The following is a 7,300-nucleotide window of genomic DNA, read 5'->3' on the forward strand; positions in this document are numbered from 1 at the left end:
CTCTCTCAGTCATATGAAGATACAATAAGAAGGCCTCCATCTGCAAACCAAGAGGGCTCTGACCAGACCCTGAACGTGCCATGGTTTTGGACTTCTTTGGCTCCAGAACTGTGAGAAATAAATGTTTGCTTTTAAGTCATCCAGTCTATGGTAATTTCTTGCAGCAGCCTAAGCTGACTAAGCCAGTCAGTGTATAAAATGGTAACACATTACTGTAGATATATGTGTACACACACACACACACACACACACACACACAATTGCTTTTCCTTGCATAATATGATGAATTGTACATAAGTCCTTACTTAAGCTGCAATGGAAAGATGAATAAGAAAGGAGAAAAGACTTAACCTTTAGCAGTGGATATGTGGTTCATATCTTGCCCAAATTCATTGACTTCAAACTTTTGTGAAACTAATCATCAAGAGTGTGTTAATAACTCACAACTAGTTTAGGTTCTAACTGACATCATTTATATTTTTAAATAAGAAATTTCATATATTATTTTCCTGCCTTATTGCCCCCTAAATATCCTTCAACTACCTCTCAATTAAAATTACAAAGTAAAAGTCAAATACTTATTGGGTAGTTTTAGGACATATGATGTTAATTTTATGTGTCAACTTGGCTAAGCCCAGTTGTTTGGTCAAAAACTAGTCTCGATGTTTCTGTGAAGGTATTTTGTAAATGTGATTAACATTTATAATCAGTTGTCTTTAAAGAAAATTTCCCATGATAATGTGACTGGGCCTCATTCATTTAAAGGCTTTAAGAGCAAAACTGGAGGTTTCCTGCAGAAGAAGGGATTCCTCCTGAAGCCTAATCTAGAAAGCTAGCCTGAATTTCTAGCCTGCTAATCTGTTCTATGGATTTTGTACTCAAAATGTGAACATCAACTCTTACTGGAATTTCTATCCTACCAACCTGACCCACAGATTTTTAATTTACCAGTCTCCACAATAGTGTTAGCCAATTCCTTAAAATAAATCTACATATCTCTATCTGTATATCTGTATTACATTGTTTCTATTTCCTTAGCCAACCCTGACTGATAAAAGGCTCAATGCTTTCCTAGGAACTCTGGGATATACTAACATTTATACACGTACAATTTCCTCCTTACTTTCTACTGGAAGGAGTACTTTTACATTACTTCAGCAGTGGTGCAAAAGCCTGGAGCCCAGAGACAGGAAGTATAGTTGTAGACTTTACTTCTTTCATTTATTTAAAAAAAAAATTTTTTTTTTCAACGTTTATTTATTTTTGGGACAGAGAGAGACAGAGCATGAACGAGGGAGGGGCAGAGAGAGAGGGAGACACAGAATCGGAAACAGGCTCCAGGCTCTGAGCCATCAGCCCAGAGCCCGACGCGGGGCTCGAACTCACGGACTGTGAGATCGTGACCTGGCTGAAGTCGGACGCTTAACCGACTGCGCCACCCAGGCGCCCCTACTTCTTTCATTTAAAGAAATCTTTAAAATGAGTTGAAGGTAATGCTGTCACTAAAGGTAAGACTCTTATTAATAATGATAATGATGGAAAATTTAGAAATTAAATCACAGAACTGTAGCCCGGATTTGTGTGTTCCCCCCTATAAAACAAATTATCTTGGGGTGCCTAGGTGGCTCAGTTGGTTGAGTGTCTCACTCTTGATCTCAGCTCAGGTCATAATCTCATTTTGTGATTTAAAGCCCCACATAGGGCTCTGTGCTGGCAGTGCAGAGCCTGATTGGGATTCTCTCTGCCCCTCCCCTGCTCTCTCTCTCTCTCAAAAAATAAATAAACTAAAAAAACAAAACAAAACAAAAGAAATCATCTTTAGTAAACATATAATATATACCTATGAAATCATTAGAAACTTATAAGATCCTGGCATTTTTTGTTATCTTTTCTAATTAACATTTTTAGCAAATTTAGAGTTGTTAAAATATAGTACTTTTGTCAACTTCGCTATATTTACTTAACCTGTCAATACTAGTAAGGATTTCAGAATATTTTGAACAGTGACTAAGAAGAATCAAATGATTTATGTCATAATTTTGTCTATCAGCAATGGGATAATATGCTAGAATAATGTTATATATTTTTTAACACTTCAAACACTGCTTATTCTAAAAACTCTCAATGAAAACATTATTAAAAAAAGCAAAAATTTAGGCTTCTCAAGGCATGAAAGAGGGAATGAAAATAATATTTAAAAAAATGATAACATAAATGAGGGTGTGAGAAGTCCTCCCCAGTTATTGTTTCTAATAAATAAACTTGTATCACACTTAGAAGTTTATGAAACACTTTAACACATGTTTCATACATACCTATGCCATACAATAAGCTCAGCCAAACATGATTGTGTTTTCATTACAGTTGCCCCAATAGAAAACTCTATGAGAAGAAGTGGTTACTACCTAGGAAGTTTTCCCAACAAGGCACTGATCCACACTTTATTCTTCAAAAGAAAATGCTGTGGTGTTGTATGTGAGTAAATGTTTAGTCATATCTTAAAAATATAGCACAAAATAAAATTACAGAAAAACATCCAGCATGGAAAAAGAACTACAAAGGTTGTATGTTTTCCTTATTCCTTTCCTTATTTTTCCTTATGGAAAATAATATTTATTTATCAGCAGAAAGCTATAAAAATTATTACACTTTATGTCAATAGGGAAATATTAGGATCACATCGTACACACAACCAGTTCTTTTTTTTCTTGGAAATATTTCCTAACTTAGCACTCTCATAGAACATATCTCTTGCACTCCAAGTTATTTCCTTTACCCAAAGGCTTTGTTTTAAAACTTGATTCTCGGGGCGCCTGGGTGGCGCAGTCGGTTAAGCGTCCGACTTCAGCCAGGTCACGATCTCACGGTCCGTGAGTTCGAGCCCCGCATCGGGCTCTGGGCTGATGGCTCGGAGCCTGGAGCTTGTTTCCGATTCTGTGTCTCCCTCTCTCTCTGCCCCTCGCCCGTTCATGCTCTGTCTCTCTCTGTCCCAAAAATAAATAAACGTTGAAAAAAAATTAAAAAAAATAAATAAATAAAACTTGATTCTCTTGAATAGTAATTGTTTTCTCAAACAAGGCTTCTATCAGATTTGATATCCAGATCACCATCTGCCTGTTCATAATATTTTCATAGAGTATGACTTATTTTCTAAAGCTGAAATGTTAGGTACAAGCATGGAGGTTTACATTGTCAACATTGTCTGATAAACATTTTGTTAATTCTGCAGATATTTTCATGGCTTTTTTGTGTTTCTGTTCACAGTTCACATTCTGCTCTTCATTATAGTAAATTTTCATGAGACTTTTCACTTGTCAAAAGTCAGATTACAATGAGACTGACTACTTTATTCAGTTTTGATGAATGGGAATGCACTAAAGCTTTCTTACATCAACTTGTATAAAATCTTTCCAAATTGAGATCACTTAATCAACTATTAAAGAGCAAAATAGAAATTTTATCTTTATCCAGGAAGGTATATATTCTAGAAATTCAGGTAACATCATTCCTATTTTGTACTTCTAAAAGACCTTCAGTGTGCCATTAAATCATCTGAGGATGACAAGGCCTACTGCCTTCTATTATTCACTTCCAAAATATTTATTGTTTGCAGCATCAGGGAAATTTATAGATATTATGATGTTTCTTCTCCTCACTCTCCAGTCTACCAAAGCGCAACCCCTGATAACACTTTTCAAACACATACTTAGAGATCAATATCTATGAATTCCAGAAAATGTGTGCAAATTTTGTATGCATGTGCATAGTTGTATTTTCCTGATAGTTTTATTAGATTTTAAGGGCGATGAATGATATTCCTACTTCCTCACTCCTACCAATTAATACTCATTTTTCTAGAGAACACAATTAGGTTGTATTATTAGCATATTAAAATAATATAATCCATCTAACTAGTTAATATGGCTGCTATAAAAATAACTTTGTTAACTTATTTATTGGAAACACCATGATAGAAACTTAACGGTGTAGATAAGAATATACAGTAATTTCTTTCTGTTAAATTTATACCAATTTAGATAGAGAAGACAGATATTTGCACATCTGCATGAGTTTTAAAAATGCTTTTAATGAGGCAAAAAAATATGGTCTAATAAACATTATACCTGACTCTTATACATTATATGAATTTATTTTTATGATCAAATTATACACTAAAAAGAAGAAATACTTATCTTGAAGATATTTAATATATGACTGCTTATTTTAAATAAATCCTTGCAGGGGATTCAAGTCCAAAATAATGAAATAGGAGGATCCTGAACTCACCTCCCATGAATGCCCCAATCTTTAGCTACATATGGAATAATTTCCTCTGGGAAAAAACAAAAAACAACAAAACAAGCCCAAGCCAGCTGAGCAACTCCTACATATTGTGTGAATGAGCGAAAAACCTACATTGAAGCCAGGAGAGGCTGAGACACAATCTTGCTCCTGGTATGGTAAACCAAATCAGGAGGGAACTCACAAACTTGAGCTTCTTCCTGAGAAGTGAACCCCACATTGACACCCCATCATTTAAGATCTGAACCTGCAAGATCTTTGAAAGCCATGGGGCTTATAGCCACAAGACTTACAAGACCATAGCAAACTGAGAAATGATTCTTAAAGGCTGACACATACAGCCTCACCCACCCCAGGGATGAGCACAATAGCAGTTGATTTAGAGCCTGCACTAAAACATGTCAGTGTCCCATAGGGGAGTATGGGACATTCAGCCTAATTGGAAGCCAGACTTTCAGGCAGCACATCATATTTTTTGTTAAGAGATAGAGAAAACAGGGAAGGGACAAGGCTTATTTGTGTGAAAAGGCTTAATTGTTTATTTTAAAGCATCGGCCTGCAGACAGGTATTTAAGAGCCTAACAAAATATTCTCCAAAGATAGAAGCAAGTGGGTGCCATCTTTGTATTTTCTTTCTGCCTACTACAGCTTGTTGGTATCTCCTGGAAGGAAGCTTGCACTCTGTTAAAGCCAATTTTTGTGGCTTTAACTCTGTGAAAGCCTCTAGATCAACTGGCTCTGGTGGGTAGTGGGGCTTATGTTCATGGGCCCCATAGGACTGTAACAAATGGAGTTTTTAAATGGCTACTACCACTTCTAAGGCACAGCAGAGGCATGGCAGAATGAAAATCCCAGATTTTCTATAATGAAAGAGTCTTATTTTTATAGTTGTGACCTGAAAATCAGGCTTCTTATTAAGCACACATCAAAGACTGAGTGTAATGTTCTCCATTGGAATACAGGGTGGGTGCTATTTACCCTGTTCCTGTCCTGTGCTTCAGCGACAATATCTCCCAGAGGGGAGTATGTGCATGTGTCTTATGCCGTATTTGTTATGTCTGGTACCTTAGTCTTTGTGGCTGCTGCCCAGGGGACACCTCTTGATTTTCTGGCTTTGGTGGCTAGTGGGGCTTCTGTTCACTAGTTAGATGGGATGGTGGCAAAGAAAGAAACAGTTCTTAATTAGTTATCAACCCACTCCCTCAGTGTTGAGGGAGGAAAAATACTCACCTTCTAGTCTTCCCCTGAAAGAGGTATTTGTGTATACTTTAAAAGGCACTGCGGGGGTGCCTGGGTGGTTCAGTTGGTAAATGTCTACTCTTGATTTCGGCTGAGGTCATGATCTCACAGTGGTGAGATAGAGCCCTGCATTAGGCTCTGTGCTGAGTGTGGAGCTTGCTTAGGACTCTCTCCCCACCCTCCTTCCCTCTGCCCCTCCCCTGCTTTCTCTATCTCTTAACAAAATATAAAATGTGCTGCCTGAAAGTCTGGCTTCCAATTAGGCTGAATGTAGGTAATGACTGAGATACTCCCCTTTGGGACACTGACATGTTTTGGCACACTCTCAATTACTGGGAGACACTAGAAGTAAAGTGGGCTGCTTGCACAATTACAGAAGTTTGAGAGACAAATAAGAGATGGAGCAGCATCGAATGATAAGATTATTCTTCTACATAAGGTTAGTCCTTAAAGTCTTAGAGAGGTGGCTGTTTTATCTAGTGCACAGAAACCAACACATAAGAGTCCAGGAAAGTGAAGAAACAGAGAAATATGTTCCAAATGAAAGAATAAGATAACACTTCAGAAAAGGGCTTAGTGTAAGATCATGATTTACCTGATAAAGATTTCAAAATAATAGTCCTAAAGATGCTCACTGAACTTGGGAGTAAATTGAGCAACGTGCTAATTTCAGAAAAGCAATAGAAAGTATAAAAATGTACCAAAAAGAAGTCATAGAGCTGAAGACTAACTGAGATGAAAACAATCATAGAAGGGTTCAATCACAGACAAATCAGAAGAATAGATCAGTGAACGCAAAGACAGGCCACTGGAACTCACACAGAGCATGAAAAAAAGAAAAAAAAAAGACAAAAAATGAACATAGCTTAAGGGATTTATGGGACAACATCAAGCAGAAGACATTCATAATTTATAGGTCCCAGAATAAGGGAAGAGAGAAAAAGGGGTGGAAAACTTACTGCAATAAGTAATATCTGAAAACTTCCCTAACTTTGGGGAGTTCCAAACTGATAAGTTCCAAACTGATAAACCCGAAGAGATATACATCCAGATACATTAAAATTAAAGTGTCAAAGTGGAAGACAAGAAGAGAGTCTTAAAAGCAGCAATAGAGAAACAATTTGTTGTGTACTTACAAGAGAACCTCCATAAGATTATCAAATTTTTCAGCAGAAACTTTGCAGCCAGAAAGGAATGGAATAATATATTCAAAGTGCTGAAAGGAAAAAATCTGCCAGCCAAGAATACGCTACATCACAGTTCTTCAGAGTTAAAGGAAAGATAATGAGTGTTCCAGGTAAGCAAAAGTTCCAGGAGTTTATCACCATCAACTGACCTTGTCAGAAATATAAAAGTATAAAGCTCACTGTTAAAGATAAATATATGTTTAGTAAAATTTAGAAGAACCTAACGTTGTAAAGGTGGTGGTTCAAACACTTAGAGCTTTGAAGATTAAAAGACAAAAGTAGTAAAAATAACTAGAATAATTTGTTGGATACCCAAGATAAAGTATGTAAATTGTGACATCAAAAATAAGTGTGTGGAGGGTGTGTGTAGAAATGTAGAATTTTAGGAATGTGTTCAAACTTAAGTTATTGACTTAAAATAGACTGTTATAAGGAGGTTTATATAAGTTTCATGATAATCACAAAGCAAAAACCTATAATAGAAGCACAAAAAGAAAAGGAATCTCAGCATAACAGTACAGGAAACAATGTCACAAAGGAAGAGAGCAAGGAAAAAAAAAAGATACCAAAGA

The 7,300-nt window shown here is 36.4% G+C and overlaps 1 long non-coding RNA gene across 1 annotated transcript in view; it reads left to right on the forward strand.

Moving 5' to 3' along the window:
- LOC121035140 (uncharacterized) overlaps positions 1 to 139 on the forward strand; it is a 102,362-nt gene extending 102,223 nt beyond the window's left edge. The window contains exon 2 of the long non-coding RNA XR_005792767.1: positions 10 to 139. This is a non-coding gene — a long non-coding RNA (uncharacterized LOC121035140). The remainder of the gene's footprint in view (positions 1 to 9) is intronic.
- The last annotated feature ends 7,161 nt before the right edge of the window (positions 140 to 7,300 follow it).

The sequence above is a fragment of the Herpailurus yagouaroundi genome, unplaced genomic scaffold (assembly GCF_014898765.1).
Source record: "Herpailurus yagouaroundi ecotype Mexico unplaced genomic scaffold, PumYag 28, whole genome shotgun sequence".
In the NCBI taxonomy this organism is placed as follows: Eukaryota; Metazoa; Chordata; class Mammalia; order Carnivora; family Felidae; genus Herpailurus; species Herpailurus yagouaroundi.